General features: G+C 41.0%; 1 protein-coding gene and 1 pseudogene across 2 annotated transcripts in view; both read right to left on the reverse strand.

Annotated features, from left to right (window-relative positions):
* LOC146344866 (cyclic AMP-responsive element-binding protein 5) overlaps positions 1 to 16362 on the reverse strand; it is a 136300-nt gene that overhangs the window by 19407 nt on the left and 100531 nt on the right. The gene's annotated exons all lie outside the window — the stretch shown is intronic.
* Positions 16145 to 16295, reverse strand: LOC146344867 (U1 spliceosomal RNA; annotated as a pseudogene).

The following is a 16362-nucleotide window of genomic DNA, read 5'->3' on the forward strand; positions in this document are numbered from 1 at the left end:
TTTGCTTTTAAATTTATATTTAATTGCCTCTGTTGCAGGCCATCAAAGTGCATTAGGTAATGCATTTGAACTCCCAATGCAATAAGTAATTTGGATTCTGTAAATACATTTTAATTCCAATATTTTCTGGCACCTTTTTTGAGGCTTGCCCTGTTTATTGGTATGCATATCTCCCCTTTGGACAAGCTACAGACACATACGGACAGAGGAAGCGCAAATCACTCATCCAGCTTCCCTCAAATATCTGGGGTGGCTCTTTGACAATGTCACAGACTGAGCAATAGTGCCTTCCAGTTTCAGAACCTAGGGATGGAACTTAACAAGTTATCAACTACACTCACATAACATTCTAGACAAGCAGTTAATTGCTGGCATCCGTGTAAATCCGTGGTGAAAAGACTGAAATACTTGCTGAAGGAATCAAACACTTAATGGACTTTCCAGTCTAAGGGTGTCCTCATTTTTACTCTACCTTAGGGATTTCAGTCTTAACATAGGTGAAATATATGTTAACATCCTTAGGTACAGCTCTAATTTCAGTTAATTGTGGAAGAATCCATTCGCATAGTAATTAAGAGGTAACCAAATTACTAACCTATTTTTGAACAAGTACAGCCAATGCTTTTTCAGATGGAGATCTAAAATGATCTCTTTCCAGTTACTCAACAGTTTCCTTTCAGCTCACATGATTAAGTGATTTCAAATATCCATCCCGTTCAGTTTTGCTGTATACATTTTATGAGGGAATTTGCTCATACTATGCTTTAAATTGGAAGAATTCACTGCATGCATACAAGTCTCTGACTCTCAGCCAGAATGATACAAAATACAAGTGTTGATAAAGAATCACATGCAGATCTTGCTCCATAAATAACCTTTATATTCTTATTCTGCTTAAATCACTGTATGACGTTCAAAAGCCTGCATTCTTTTTCATCAACAAGGTATCTCCTTAGCTGGTTTGTATCTCCCATATTTTTGCCTAACAACCATTCAAAAATGGTACAGCATTTGCCAAACAACCACTTAACATAGAAAAACATTTTCTCCCTCTTGCCAGAAACCTTTGGATACAAAGGCATCTTCCCTGAATTACTTCTTGCCTTTGGCTACTGCTACATAACTCTGATTAATACAGAGATCCACAGAACATTCTCAAATGTTTCTGCTTAGAAGGCTTGCAACGGAAGTCATTTGTACAAGACAGACATGGTGGGGAGATATCGTAGTGGTAATGGAGGTGCAGAGGAGGCAAGGCTATGATGGGCCCATGAACAGGAAAGGCTTTGCCAATGAAGTGGGGCTGAACAAAGAGATCAAATGTAATGTTTCTCGCATTCAGGCTGCTGCATGGCCCCCTCTTGTTCAGAAAAGTAATAATAAAAAAAGATCCAGATAAAGAAAAGAGAAGAATCCATCCCAGACCCTAACATTTTAGCAATCCACCATAGTTTCTCAATAGGTACAATGCAAGAATCCCATGCAAGCAAGACATATTGAGATTGAGATTCACATCAACTCTAATTAAGGTAGTGCAAATTATTAAAATTAACATCACCCTAGATTCTTCCCCCTCCAGCATTTATAGAGATGAATATGCACAGGATTATTCCCATCTGAAAACTTTTTTTCATATAGCATTGTGGTGCCGATTGGAATGGAGTTATCTCTGGCTTATCCAGAACTGATCAGCCAGTGCCCATTAAGTCAATGGGATTGACTAACAAGGTTGTACCATGTTTAAATATCCCTCCACTCCCCCTTTGCCCCAGGAATCCAATTTGCGTCAAGAAAGACATGCATTGGCTCAATCTGATCATGATGCTGCTGTATGGAAACCCTTTGAGCCAACAGCATGCTTGCTCTAAAAAACAAAGAAATAAATCCAATGCTTTTTACCTTGGCCATCTGTGTCCATAAATTAAGTTATCTGTCCCAAATTAATTGTCTGAAGGAAAGACGCACCGTAGCCATAAAAAAAGCAAAACAAGCAACTTTATCAAGAAAGTCTAATTCATACTTACATCCATTACAAAAACAAAAACGTATTCAGCTTTGCTGACTGTTTTCCTTGCTGTACCCCAAAACAGATGACCTCTTCAGCTAATTTTTAAACATACTAACTTTTAAACATGAACACATATTCTGTCCTGGATGCAAAATAACGGAGGGTGGTAGCTGATGAAATACACAAGGAAAGATATAGGAAAATACACCAATATAAGTCTTTTTCAAGTAAGGCATTCTTTTTCAGAGTAGAATCTGCGGAATGAAATGGGTTGGACAAATACCAACTCACCATATAACTACCATTACGCTGGTAAAGGGCCAGTAACATGTTATATTAAGAGTGTTTATTCAGTCCAAATATAAAACTCCCACAAACTCCTATTTGCCAGAAACTTTATAAATGGTGACTATTAGTCTCTAAATGTGCCCACGCACTGTTTGTCCAAATGATTCTACTTTGATGGTGAAGTGCACCATTTGCCATTATAAATGGGATATTTCTCAAACCCTCTCCCCCTCCCTGTTTCCCCAAAGTGTCAGGAATGAAAAAGATCTTAATGTGTGAGAATGTCCTGCCCAAAATGCATACGCACAACTATTAAATGTTGTGACTGTGACTCTCAGAAGAATACAGTATTCTGTTTTCTTTCCACAGACCCTTCAACCACATCTATTTATTTGAGATTGCAAATCAAGAAAGGCAGCGAGAAGCTTGACACGCAGCTGGTTTCTGTCAATAGGGGTCATTTCTATTTGGTCTGTATACTTTACAAGCTCCTTGTTCGCTTCTCCCAAAGGAAGGGTGGACCAGCTGCCCTGGATCCAAATCCTGGTATGAAACCAGCTATCTACCTCATCTTGTCCCAGAGCAGCAACAGCAATTGCCCAACCCCAGTCTCTCTTTAACTTTAAGCTTAGATCAGCCCTGTATCGACACGAGTGTTGTACAGATCCCACAAAACATTTACTACACATACACAATGGCACAATGTTTATTAAAGTGTTGATGATTTTGCTGTGAATGAGAAATATTTGTGGAACACCCCCCTACCCAACTCAGTCTTTAAGATCAATTTTAGGTGCAATTCAAGGCTTTTTAAAACCACCTGAAAACTTGTAACATTATATTTTCACTGTCTTCCAATGTGAGGATTTGGTTTTATCTCTGTTTCTGAGCTACAGCCTCCCCCAAACCCCAAAATATGGGCATAGTAATACTGACCTATCTTATATGTTGTTGTAAGGATTACTGAAATAATGTATAGGAACTACTTTAAATTCTAGAATGTACTATATAGAGTCTAAGGGTGTAATCCTATGCATGTTTAGACAGAAAAAAAGTCCTACAACTCCCAGCATTCCCCAGCCACCAAAAAAAGCTAAAGAAGAGGCAAAGCCTCAAAAAGGTACTGAAAAAATGAATCTTTATTTCATAGTAATAGATCTGTTGAACCTTATTCTTGTGCCTGTGAAGAAGACTGTCATGAATCGAAACACTGGGCATTTTATTTGATGACTATGTGATTTTTTATTAAAAAAAAAAATTCAGTACCCGTTTCAGGCTTTCCCCTTTTCTTTTGCATGCCTTCAGTCCACAATGCAACATGATGTGGATGGAATTGCTCACAATGCTGGTAGGATTCTATCAGTAGACATTGGCCTTATTCAGGTGTTCCTTGTCCATGTAGGGTAAACATGAGAGGAGGAGGAATCAGAATGTGCTATCCCCAGCCCTTTCCTGCGCTGTTCTATTGCCCTCTATACATGGAGGGTGATGTTCTGAAAAGGAGAGTCTCCTTTATCCATGGAGGCTCTCCAAATGATTTTGAAACTGATTAGGGATATTATGCCATCCAGTTCAAGAAAAAACACAGTCATGTTGGGTGAACTGACTGTGTCATTCCATGTTGTGAGTGGCGCTGGATGCCAAAGCGTGGAAACCCCTACAAGATCAGAAAAAAATGGTTTTTGAAATTACTGCCATATCTTGTAGTAACAAAACAGAAGCTATTAACTGGCTAATGCAGTTACCCATTTTCAGAAGTGCCATCTACAAAAACTCTAATTTCCTGACTTGTTTGAAGCCTTATTATTGGCTGATAGGCTTCCCCCTCCAATAGACATCCGTTTAGCAACCTTGGCAAAATGCTTCGAGGAACAGAAAATACAATAGGAAGCTGGTGCAATCCATTAATATCAAAGTTCTCATGGACTCTAATGAATCTAGATTCCCTGTCCCCTTCCATTGCAAAATAATAGCCCACAATCCTGAAAGGACAGTCCTGGAAACATACAAAGAGTAGCCCAGAGACAATGAATGAAAAGCACCCACGGATTTCAGCCCCTAAATGCCAGCTACTTTTTAATTGATTATCCTGCTTTGATTTTAACTTCTTTGTATTTTCATTTGTTGTACACCACTCTGATATCTCTCGGTTTATGAATGCTATAATAAACAACCAAACTGCAAGTGTAGGTACAGGTGCCAATATAGCCTCAGTCAGCAACCACTGGGATGCAGTCACAACAGATACCATATGTTACTCTAGGTCAGGCTCTCACCACCTGTGGCACTCCAGATGTGTTGGATTTTAAGTCCCATCCGCCCCAGACAACATGGCCAATAGCCAGGAATGCTAGGGGTTGTAGTCCAAAACATATGGGGGGCACCAGGTTGGGGAAGGCTGTTCTAGAACAATCCACTGATCTGGAAGTCATCTTCCTGAATTCTTTGCATACAATGTCCCCTCACTCACTGCCAGAAAAACTGTAGGGCTCTGCTTATTATTTGGAGATCACTGCCATACAGAAACATGTCGTGTGTTTGTGTGTGTGTGTGTGTGTGTGTGTGTGTGTATGTAACCCTATCAGAGCAGCCCTAAAGCTGTTTGGCATTAAGCAGAGATACAGCTGGAGAAAGCAGACACTACAGCATTAAGCTAGCAAACCACATGACACACCCCATTCGTTTTAACAAGTATCTTGTGTGCTTAAGCTGCGGCAGCCTCGGATCTGAACGCGTCTTGCTGGTGGAATAGATGATCTCTTTTTCCCACAGAATGTTTGCATCTTACCACAGTCTACAAGCTAAATAATCTATTATCAGCATGGCCAGTAAGTTCCTCTCATGCAGCTACTTCTCCTTGGGAGATGGCCAAAGTATAGAAGAGAAGTTCTGGGACAGGCAGGGGGCGGGTGTGTGTGTCAAACAAACCAAACAAGGGAAGGCTGGGAGGAAGGGAGCTTGGATAGAGGAAGGCTGGGGTGACTAATTCTTGTCTAGTTATTTTCCCTCCTGCCATTTAAAGCAGAGGGAGATAATTTATCACATGTTCTGATGGTCTTCCAGCTGGCAGCAGAGAGAGCTATCTGTTTATTAATTGGATTAGTCTACTTATTTATCAGTGGAGGGCTTAAAGGTGCAACCACAGGGCAAGCTGTGCCAGTTTCTGCAGCTGGACATTCAGGAAAAATGAGGAAACAGCATTTTCAGCCCCACAGCTCTGATAGCACCTGTCTGGGACTGCCTTTACCAAGGTGAAAGAGCCAGACGGTGGAAGAACCTTGAATGTTGACTGAAATGACAGACAGGTGACATTTCTATGCTTTTGGGCAGAGTTCTAGTCTTGTGTTTCTTTCTCAAAAATGCATCCTTAACTTTCCCCAAACACAGGGAGAAAAGACTTCTTGGGGAAAAAAGAATTAAAGAGAGGGGAGGGGGAAGAGAAACATTTAGGAAATAACTCATTTCCTTTAGGCTTTTCTAACTGATTTTTTAAAAACCTTGTAAAAACCTTTTCTATCAGCATTACCCTTACCTCAGCCCAACACAGTGTCAGAATTATGATACTCAGTCCCCACGTGATGGATGGAGGGGGAAGCTGTGAGGCAGTGGGGTAGCCTTACTCAGTTCACCGCTTTAAAAAACAGCCACATAAAATAAGGGAGTCATGCCCTCCTCCAGTGCTGAAAAGAACGAGAACCCATCCTTGAAAGAATTAAAAACCAAGGGCATTTTAAACACAAAGTTGCACAAAATTGTGGGGCATTGTTTTTGGGCGGGGGCATCTTTTTCATAATTCATGTTTAAGTCCTGGGGCTTGCTGAATTGCCCTGTGACATTGTGATGTCCACCAGCAGAATACTTCACCTTTGAGGAAGTTAAAAAAAAATAATAATTTAGGACTTTTAAAAAGGTATGGTAATAGACAGAATGTCATACCACTAATTAAAACAGAAACCACAAGAACTGTTCAGTAGGAGCCCTAACAACTCATGTAACCATATTCTACACCGTTTTCACACAATCACAAATTAGGTGTACTAAGTATAGATGAAAGAAGAGGGGAAAATTGAATTCTCCAATATTAAAATACAGTTACCATTGATATACATACAATAAAACTACGGCCTTGACTAAAGACGTCTGATCCTTGAATTAATCCCTGTGTTACTTTATTGCAGGCAGTAGGGTCATTAAGGGCAGAATCCAAGGGGCGCTCCCGCCACGGTCGATTCTCTTCCACCCTGCCAATTGTGCTGCACAAGGGGCCCCCACCACTTGCGCAACAGCACTTTAGCGCTTCTGTGGTAACCCAAAATGAGCAGAAACACTCATTTCTGGAAGGAGGCAGGTCAGCAGAGCTCACAAAAGGCAGCTCCGCTGACCTGCCTCCTTTCAGAAACAAGCATTTCTGTTAGTTTCAGGGATGCCCCCAGGAAGCGCCAAATCTCCCTTGTGTAAGTGGTGGGTCCTGCTTGCACAATGCAGTCAGCAGGGTCCACCACTTGCACAACAGAGTTGGTGGGGTGGAAAAGAATCAGCAGGGGCACAAACGCTCCATAGGTAATGCCCTATATGATCACTAATAATATAATTGCATTCACTTCGATGAAAGCCACCTGCAGAACCCTGCTTTATGGGGCAGTACAGAAGTGCTGTAAGCAAGTAAATATATAAATAAATTCAATCTCCCAGCATGCACTACTACATTCAATGGAATATTAATTGACAGGAATTACCTTCCAATGGAGACTCTGTAAAGCCTGAGCATTTAGGCTTTATATATTTGTGCTGTACTTAAGACCTTAATAATTGTGTTGGCTTTCAGTGTTTTAATTGGCATAGGGAAACTTTAGTGGACCATATTTTGGATCTGAGTGAGGGTTAACTTAGAGCAGTGATAGATTTTATTATTTTGTTGCATGTGACCCCTTCCCCTTGATGAATTTAGTTAATGATTGTTGTACATGTTATGAAATGTTTTTATTGGAAAATAAAAATTACTAGTGCTACTTATAATAATCATCATCAATTTATGGCCAAAACAGACATTACTGAATACATAGCTAGCAGCTATGCCTTCTTTTTACTTCTTTACTCTAGAGTAGGGTCAGGGCCACAGATCTAGATCTTAAAGGTCATCCTAACTCCTACAGTAGGGTCCCAATTCAGGTCGGAGCCCTGTACCTACTATAGAGTAAAAATGAAAAACTACGTTGCTGCTAGATACAGATTTAAAGTAAGATCTGTTTTGGCCCTGGTACCAGGGGTCACAAACAGATTATGGGGGTCCTTTCTTGTTCCACTAGCTCCTGCTTCATTTCCAAGCCCAATTTAAATGATTGGTTTTGACCTACAAAGCCCTATGTGGGTAGGGACCTCACTACCTACAGCAGAGTGGGCAATTTTGGTAGGTCTGGGGGCCAATTTCCCTCAGCAGAACCCACCGGCCACAACCTTCCCCACACTGCCATGCTGATTTTGCTGCTGAAATTTGGTGGCATGCCCCCCCTCCCCCAGCTTCAATTTTCCTTTAAAACAATTTGGGACAGGGATGAACTTTGTTTTCAAGCGAAATTGCACTCCAGGGAGGTTTCCAGCATTGCAGTTTTGCTTGAATACAAGATGTGCCCTCCCCACACACTTAGTTTTCAAGCAAAATAATCCCCTTTTCTGTTGCTGCCACACTGCTAAATTTTGGTGGCAAAATTTGATGCTTTTTCCACTGGTGCCTCCATGCCACTGAATTGTGGGAGGCTGTAAAAATGCCCTAAAACTGTCAGCAGATGCCCTTCTCTGAGTGCCCCTTCAGCCTAAATTCTGGAGCATGGCCATGAGATGAGGGAGAAGGACTTTTTAGTGGTGGCAACCTGTTTGTGGAATGATCTCCCAAGAGATCACTTATGCGCACTTATGTCTTTTTGTCACCAGGCTAAGACATGTTTATTCTCCGAGGCCTTATAAATGTCATGTCAACATCACCTTATTATCAGTTTCTGTTGATGTTGGTTACTGACTAGTTGTTTGGTTTTAGCACATTTATGTTGTTGACTTTTTAATTTATTTATTTTTACTAGTACTGGCACTTGTTTTATGCTTTTATGTCAGAATTGGATGTTATTTTTAATAGTTGTTTTATATTTGATTTTGTATGTCTCTAAAGAGAATGTATTGCATAAATGAAGTGACTAACAAATATAACAAACAAATAATTTTAATGGCTATTTCTTAGTACATATCTGAGTTGCTTTTGATTTAATTTGGTGAAAATCCCCAAACTCTTGGGATAGGAGAGATTAAATATAGACTTACAGAGCCATCAGGACTGGAGCATGAATCATTAAAGTTTCTCAGAAGTAGTAATTCCTTTTCTTGCTGCTGCTCATAGAAAGAACTGGTCAGACACTACCTTCTCCATCACACACATGCCCATGATGTTCTGACTGAGGACTTAAAAAAATCTTTACTGTTACAGATAACATTTTTATTTAGACTTTTAAATGGGATCACACAAGCAAATCAGACTGTTTTATGAGTTGGGATTGGAAGAATAATCTCTCTCCACAGTTATGGATATCACTTTATTCATTTTAGATCTCCAGTATTACCCCCACACATGTGTTTCATATGAAAATCTGCTTTCAAAAAAATATCCCAGCAAACTTTTACATGGCTGAAATTATAAAAGCCTTCACACAAGAATAAACTTGAACAGCAAGGGGCATTTCCATTACAGATTAGTTTATAGGATTTTAACAAAGATATCCCCCAAAACTGATTTGCTCTCCCTGTGATCTCTCTTGTTCATTGTGTGTCTGTCTCAGGCCCATCTTTGTTTTTTCAGATTTGTTGTCCAATTTATTATGAATCAAGCGTCCCTATGACACATGACTTTCTTATTATTTATGGCACACATAAACATGATTTTAGAAAATCTTCATTTTCTCACTGCAACCATATTGAATAGTTTCGTGCAAATGAAGCTTATAATTACTCATATAAATCATCCCAATGTGGTATTTCTTGCGATCTCTTTCAATAGTCTCCCTTGAGAACAGGAATCCCATCTGCTTCACTCCATTCAGGCTAATTGAAGGGCACTGACTTTTCAAAATGGATTCGCTAATGACTCCATCCATCGCACACGTTCTCAGGCTTTGTCACAGTGAGCCCCTTTAAGTCAAGAAGTGGGGTGGGGGGAGAACAGCTGGACCATTCCCAGATGTGACCCAGAGTCACTTCACACAAGATGCACACCACGTGTAGAGTAACTGCAGCAGCCATCGTGCCTGTTCCACGCAGCAAGTCCTTTTGTGCAGATCAGTTCACCTGGTAGGGTGCATTGCCATCAGTGGGCAACGACTCAAGGGATGCCCCTGTGCATACTGTATTTCTATTTAAATTATAATAATTTTTCTACATTTGCATCTATGCATGTACATTAGCATATGCAAATGTTATGCAAATCACATGTTGTCCTCTTTGTTGCTGATTCCTAAGCAGCCGCCCTATGAATGCCCTGCCATCCCTGTCTGCCGAGGGAATGCCTGCTAAACGCATGTAGTCTCTTCCCATGGGCTGTACTCCTACGTGATCAGAGTTCCAGATCATGGCGAGAGCCTATTCAGCACGCTTCCCCTCTGCAGACATGTCCTGCCAATGCATGGACAAGGAGAGAGGGCAGAGCAGGGCCAGCATCAAAGCAGGCATGGCTGGGCATCTGCCAAGGGCCCATGCCCCAACAGGGGTCCCCCTGACAAGAACCCCTTCGAGCTGCTCCTCCTCTTCTCCATCGCAACCTGCTTCTTCACTTGCCTCTCGCTCCGGCCCAGACCATGGTGGTGGTGAGGAGGAAGAGTGGTAGACGCCACTGCCTGCTTGCTCCCTGGCTGTCAAGCGTGCAAGTGGTACAAATGATGAAGAGGAGGAAGAGCAAGAGCAAACGGCAACAACGGTGGTGGGAAGCAGACTCACTGGGGGGGGGGCTTGGAGGGTGCCTTGCCCAAAGGACCTCCAAACCTGGAGGTCACACCGAGGGAGGGCCACCCGGGACACAGGGGCAGTGGGCAAGGCTCTGCTTGCCCCCTCAGGCGACTGCTAATTGCATGAGAGGGGAACAACTGAGGAGGGCTTTTGTTGTTGGCATTTCCTGTGTTTGCGGATGCCATTAACGTCTCCTCCAAAGCCACTCACAATCCCCATTTGAATGCAGTTATCTTGCTGGGACATTTGTGCTGTAACACGGCCAAGCCTCCTTGTACTTTTAAGAACCCTGACTTTTGACTCTTCTCTAAAATGACACCTCCACTCCACTGTGCCACCTACACAAGTTTCTACAGTCTCATCGTTCTCTTTAGTCTTGATCTAAAACAAATGCAGATGTGCTGGCAGCTTCCCCCCCCCCCTTTTTGAGTACAATGTTACAAAACACTTGTAATCCCATTCCTCCTGTGCCACTAATTTCATACGCATTCAGCAACTATAAATATCAAGGCCAAAACTGCTTCAATATGTTTTCTCCACCATCATAAATGGAAAAGATGGCCTGAAAGAACAATAAATATGCAGGTGATATGAATGCCAAACTCTCTCCCCCCATTACTAGTATTTTTTTTGTGAAAAATTATATATTCAACAGCAAAATGTGAAGGGAACTATGAACCTTAAAAGCTGCATTCTGTAGCTTATTATGAGTTTATGGAGTAGATAGAGAGCCAGGTTTCAATATACTCACAAAGATTGCTTAGCCAAGGACCAAATCTTTTTAAAAAAATGAACAGATACTTATACTAGTTCTCAACTATACAGCAAAGCAAACAAACTCCTGCATTTCAAGAATTAGATGTTTTGGTGTTTTGTATGTATACATACAGAAGCAAGGTTCAAGCTGGCATGCTCTTACTGGTCATGTGAAAAACAGCAAATTAGGTAAACAAACACTGCTGCAGGAGAATTTATTATTATATGAAGCTTTCTGGGTTTGCATTCTTTTATTTAGCAAGATCAGATCTCTATGGAAATCCGTTTCTCGAATTAAACCTTTAAATTGAAATTACTATGGCAGGCCATATAAAGATCGATTACTGTATGTAGAATAGTAACACATTTTTCTAATAATGGGCAAAGTTTTTAAATATTCATTTACATAACATGTTCTTATTTTGTAAATCAGTGTCAGGCCAAGAGCCAGTATTTTGGCAGAACCTGAAGCTGCAGTCCTATGCCCACTTGAGAGTAAATATCATGGAACTCAGCAGTACTTACTTTAGTAAACCTGCATAGGGTGGATCAAGCCACACTACTGAAATAGGTTGCTTCTAGACAATGTCTGTAGGGTATTTCAGTGGTGTGCTTTGGGAACTCTGAATAACACTGAATAAAATGCTCCCAGGTATGCAGCATGTTAAGTACCCTTAGTCTGTGGTCCTAAGCATACTTCATTAGAAATAAGTTCTAGTTAAATTAATAGGAGTAACATACAAATAAATAGCTTGGCTCCTGAGTGGGAAGTGCTGGCAGAGTGGGTGTGCTGAAGGTGATTTTCCTGCCTCCTCCTCACTTCCCCCAATCAGGTCCCTGAAAGCCTTTCCCACTCACAGAAAGTGCTTCCACCTTTCTTTCTTTTTTCCTCTTCAATCTCTCTCTTCCCTTCCCCCTCAACCCTGCACACCACAGCCACCCCATTCAGGTACCCCAGCCATCAGGAGAGACCTTTTAGGAAGGCTGTGATGGGGAGCGGGTGAGAAAGCTGCCTTCCGCCAGCACTGCTCAGGATCAAAGCCATTCTTTCTAAAACTGATGTGCAGTTTTCTATTTTCAGTATATTAAAGATTTTAACATCAAAAGTTTTCAAATTAAAGTGCCATATTATACATTGCCCATTGACTCTGCAGTATTTCCAAGGACGGGTTGTTGAAAAATAATGAGAGTTGACTGAACAAATGGTGTCAGAAGAATCTCTCTTCTAAGTAAGATCCATTTACACCCATGGGATAATACTGTAAGTAAGAGATAATATGCCTGAAATTTCCAATTCTCATCTATCTATCTATCTATCTATCTATCTATCTATCTATTATATGCTCTCTCTCTCTCTCTCTCTCTCTCTCTCTCTCTCACACACACACACACACACATGCATGCATGCACAGACACACACCCCATCCAGGACAAAAATGGGATAACTATGACACAATTATTATAGGGATGATGGGAGAATCCATTTCTCTGCCACACACATGAGGCTGTTCACTGTTGGCTGGGGACAGCTGAACAAACAGCGTGCAAATATCTTTTTGAAGACAGCCAACAAGTTACACCCATAATTTCATCTCTGCTAACAAAAACAATTCACACTGGTGTGGGGCTGGGGTTCATTTCCTAGCCTCTGAGTTACAAATGTCAAGATGCACTTTAGGTACCACCTCACTGATTTATAGTACACAATATGATGTCAACTCAAACTAGCAAATTCCATATGAATTTATGCAGAGCTGACATGTTTTCTTGGAAATATTATTGTATGCCCAATGGAAACGGGATGATACAGAACTGTTCAACTAAATAAGGCTAAGTAGTTTTATAAACTCATTATTTGTGAAAGAATAAGAAATGAATGATTAAATAAAGAAAAGTTTAACGTTTTAAATCAATCTAATTTGTTATTCATTCACCAAATTAAAACACTGAAGCTGCTAGACAAAGTTACATTTTAAGTCTTCACAGAAATAGTATGAGAACAGAATGAAGGAAACTAAACTAAATAGAATTTATTTTATTTTATTTCTATACCACCCAATAGCCGAAGCTATCTTTCTTTGAATGATGGAAAAACAGGTTAGGACATCTTGAATTCCTGTAACAGGATATACTAATGGCAGGACTCGGTATTAAGAATTATGACTAAGTAGTATGTGAAAGAAGGTTAACGCTGAATCTCTGAATCAATACAAGCTACTTTGTTGGATGGTCACAAAACTTAATAAAGAAAAACAAAGTGAATCATTTTATTTTTAGCGCAACACTAAAATCTTATGTGAAAAGCTAAATGCATGCATCTGGAAACATCAGTAGCACTTGGAATTGTTAGAGAAGTTCTGGGGTAAAGATATAGCAAAGAAACAGTGGTCCTTTTATGCAGATATAATTAATCTAAAATTGCAGTATGTGTGTGCATGTGTGCACTTTAGCAGATTTTGAGTGAAGTTGTCATGCATTCCAGTGATATTCTTCAAAGTCTACCTACATATTTGTGAGTGCTTTCATCTTAGGGCCAAACTAGGTGTGACCATTCCCTTGCACGGCTGTTTTTTTCTTTTACAAATAGCTGGTGCAGGTGGCCAGAATGGACAGCTTCAGAGAGTGAGGCTCCACTGGCTTTAACCCTTTGCTCCCATCCTGGTCCCAGTTGGAATTACCACCCCCGCCTCCCGTGGCTTCCGTGCAATGGGAAGAAAGATCCTATTGGCTACAGCTCAGATCCTGGACAGTTATTGTGTTTCAGTTCAGATCTGAAGTGGAGCCTCCTTTTCTGAACCTTCAGATGTCCCCCACTGATTATAACAAGGAAATCAATAAACACTGATAACCTTTTGGGGTTGGATCCAGGATCTGTCTTCTATGAGAAGAAGGGCTGCATTTGCAGAAGGTCCCCTTGCCCAATTTGTGGGAATGTCCTTCCCCTAAACCACATCGCCCCATTTACCCTGTGTAGCATTTTCAGGGGGCTGGAAGACACTGCTGTGGGAAGACTGGGGTGGGGAAGTTCACTTCCACCAGCGCACTTGACCCAGCATCAATCTGGATCCAACCCCCAAAGTTTTGCTAGAATTAGATGGATTTTGCAAGCACATTAGCCCCTTTGGAGGGAAAAGAATCATCTCACTTTGGAGGAGGTCCAAATCTCACTGAAGTAGGCCACTTTGCTTTGGGATTTGGAATTAATCTGGAGTAGATGAACATCCCTAGAAACTAGTATCTCTCTCTGATATCTAGTTATTTACATGCTTCATATATATAAGTCATGCAATCTCCAACCTGCACTCCAGAGAGGTACAGTCCAGGAAAGCTTTACCACATGATTGTCTAGAGAACCTCTAAACAAATCAGTATAAAAACAAGAATCTTACGTACAACATTTGATTGCTACCTACATGTGGTTGCATGGTAATAAAATAGAAACTCAAAGATTTAGTCTGCTTCAGAGCATTCAGCAGAGAAAAAACAGTCACTGATATGGCCAGGACAAATTTCCATGGCTGGACATGAATTTCTGAAGAAAAGCCATAAGCATCTCCCACCTCCCTGCCTCCCCCAATTGAGCAGGTACATAATACAGCTAGTGAACTGCACATAACGTTTAAGAAAACGAAGGAACCAAAATGTTACAACTCTCCCACCCAAACACATATGTGAAGCTATAAAATGAAATATTAACAACGCAGCAAACTGGCAGCTGGCGCAGCAAGTTACATTCAGTGCCAGCTGTGGGCCCCTTTACAGATTTTTTTTCCTTAGGCATTCACCACTAAATGGACCATTAAAAGCACACTGATTCACTGGGCAGAGTTGAGCTGAACATAATCAAATATAGACAATAGATTTTACATTTTATGTTCTAATGCAGATCTGATGACACATGGGATTGAAGACTCAGACTCCTCATTTATTTTTGAGGGGGGAGGGGAGGACTAAAAGAAAAGGCACCACAGTACAAATGGCTCAATTATACAATTTAAACTTTATCATGTTAAAAATGATAAGTTCCTGTCATGGCTTGAAAACTTACTATTTCCTCATGAAACTGGGTTCAGACGTCATAATTCATTGTGGGTTATTGTATCGTCTGATGGGAGTTTTTTAACCCATACTGGCTTATTTGGCCAAAATAACACACTCTGATAACCATGGTCTGCAGAGTGGGTTATTTAACCCATCGTGGATTATCGTCTGATAGTCACCATGGATTATTTTGGCCAGCTACAGAGCTGTGTGGGAAGAACAGTCAAAACCTCTGTCCTCTGCTTTTCACTGGCTTAGTGCTTAGGAACATGTTAAAGTGACCAAGCCATCTCTCAGGAATGAATCTGACCATGTGGAGATGTCTAACAGTTCAGATTCAGAATGGGAATAGCCAGAACAGGGGGAGGCTCCCTCTCTAGTGAGTTCAGATATGGCAAGGCCTTCTTCTCTAGACTTTGACTCACAAATGGCTCAGCCTGAATGCCCCCTCCTCCATGAGAACCCAGGTTTTGGGGAAGGAGGAGAGTGAGGGGCATGACTTGAGGGATGCTAGGGTCCATCGCAGGGTGAAGAGGGAAAAGTCAGAGGCAGAGCTCAGATGATCCATGCGGTTGGCTGTGCATGATAATCTACATAGGAGGGAGCCACTGTAAGGGAGGGGCATCCCCCCGAAGCGAGTCTGGCGGAGAAGTTCTTGTTCAGTCTGGCCGAGAAGTTCTCTAACTTCCACTTCAGCTCCTCTATTGATATTTGTAATTGTGTGGAGTGGCTGTTTTCATTGTAGCCTAACAGTTTTCTAAAATTTACATTTGGAAGGAAGCTAGTTGTTAACTAGTAATAGAGCAGTGAGCCTGAAGCTTGTTATCCTGGAGTGTGTTGACTGCGAAGGGGGAGGATGAAGGAACATGACACCAACAGTGTAAATGGTGGGGAAATTATTATTATTATTATTTTATTTATTTATATTCTGCCTTTTTCCCAGTACTGGGACACAAGGCGGCTTACGAAAATTAAAACATACACAATTAAAACATTTGAAAATATACAAAAGTTAAAATATAATTAAACAACAATACAATTAAAATTATATTAAAACATTAAAACAGCATTTTGAAACAGCATTTTAGCAGCTTACCCTCAGGTACCACAAATTATGCAGTCGAGTTTCCCGCATTTGGGGAAATCACAAGGGTCAGCACACCTGGAGTGCAATGGATGAGCTTCACCCTAGGAAAACCTGTCTCCCCAGCCAGGTAAGTATGAGCAGGATAGGTAACTTCATAGCCAGCCTCCCCTACTCAGGAGGCACTCGATGCATCATCAGAATC

Source organism: Heloderma suspectum, chromosome 5 (genome assembly GCF_057233095.1).
Source record: "Heloderma suspectum isolate Gila_16-S chromosome 5, 16-S_ref, whole genome shotgun sequence".
NCBI lineage: Eukaryota > Metazoa > Chordata > Lepidosauria > Squamata > Helodermatidae > Heloderma > Heloderma suspectum.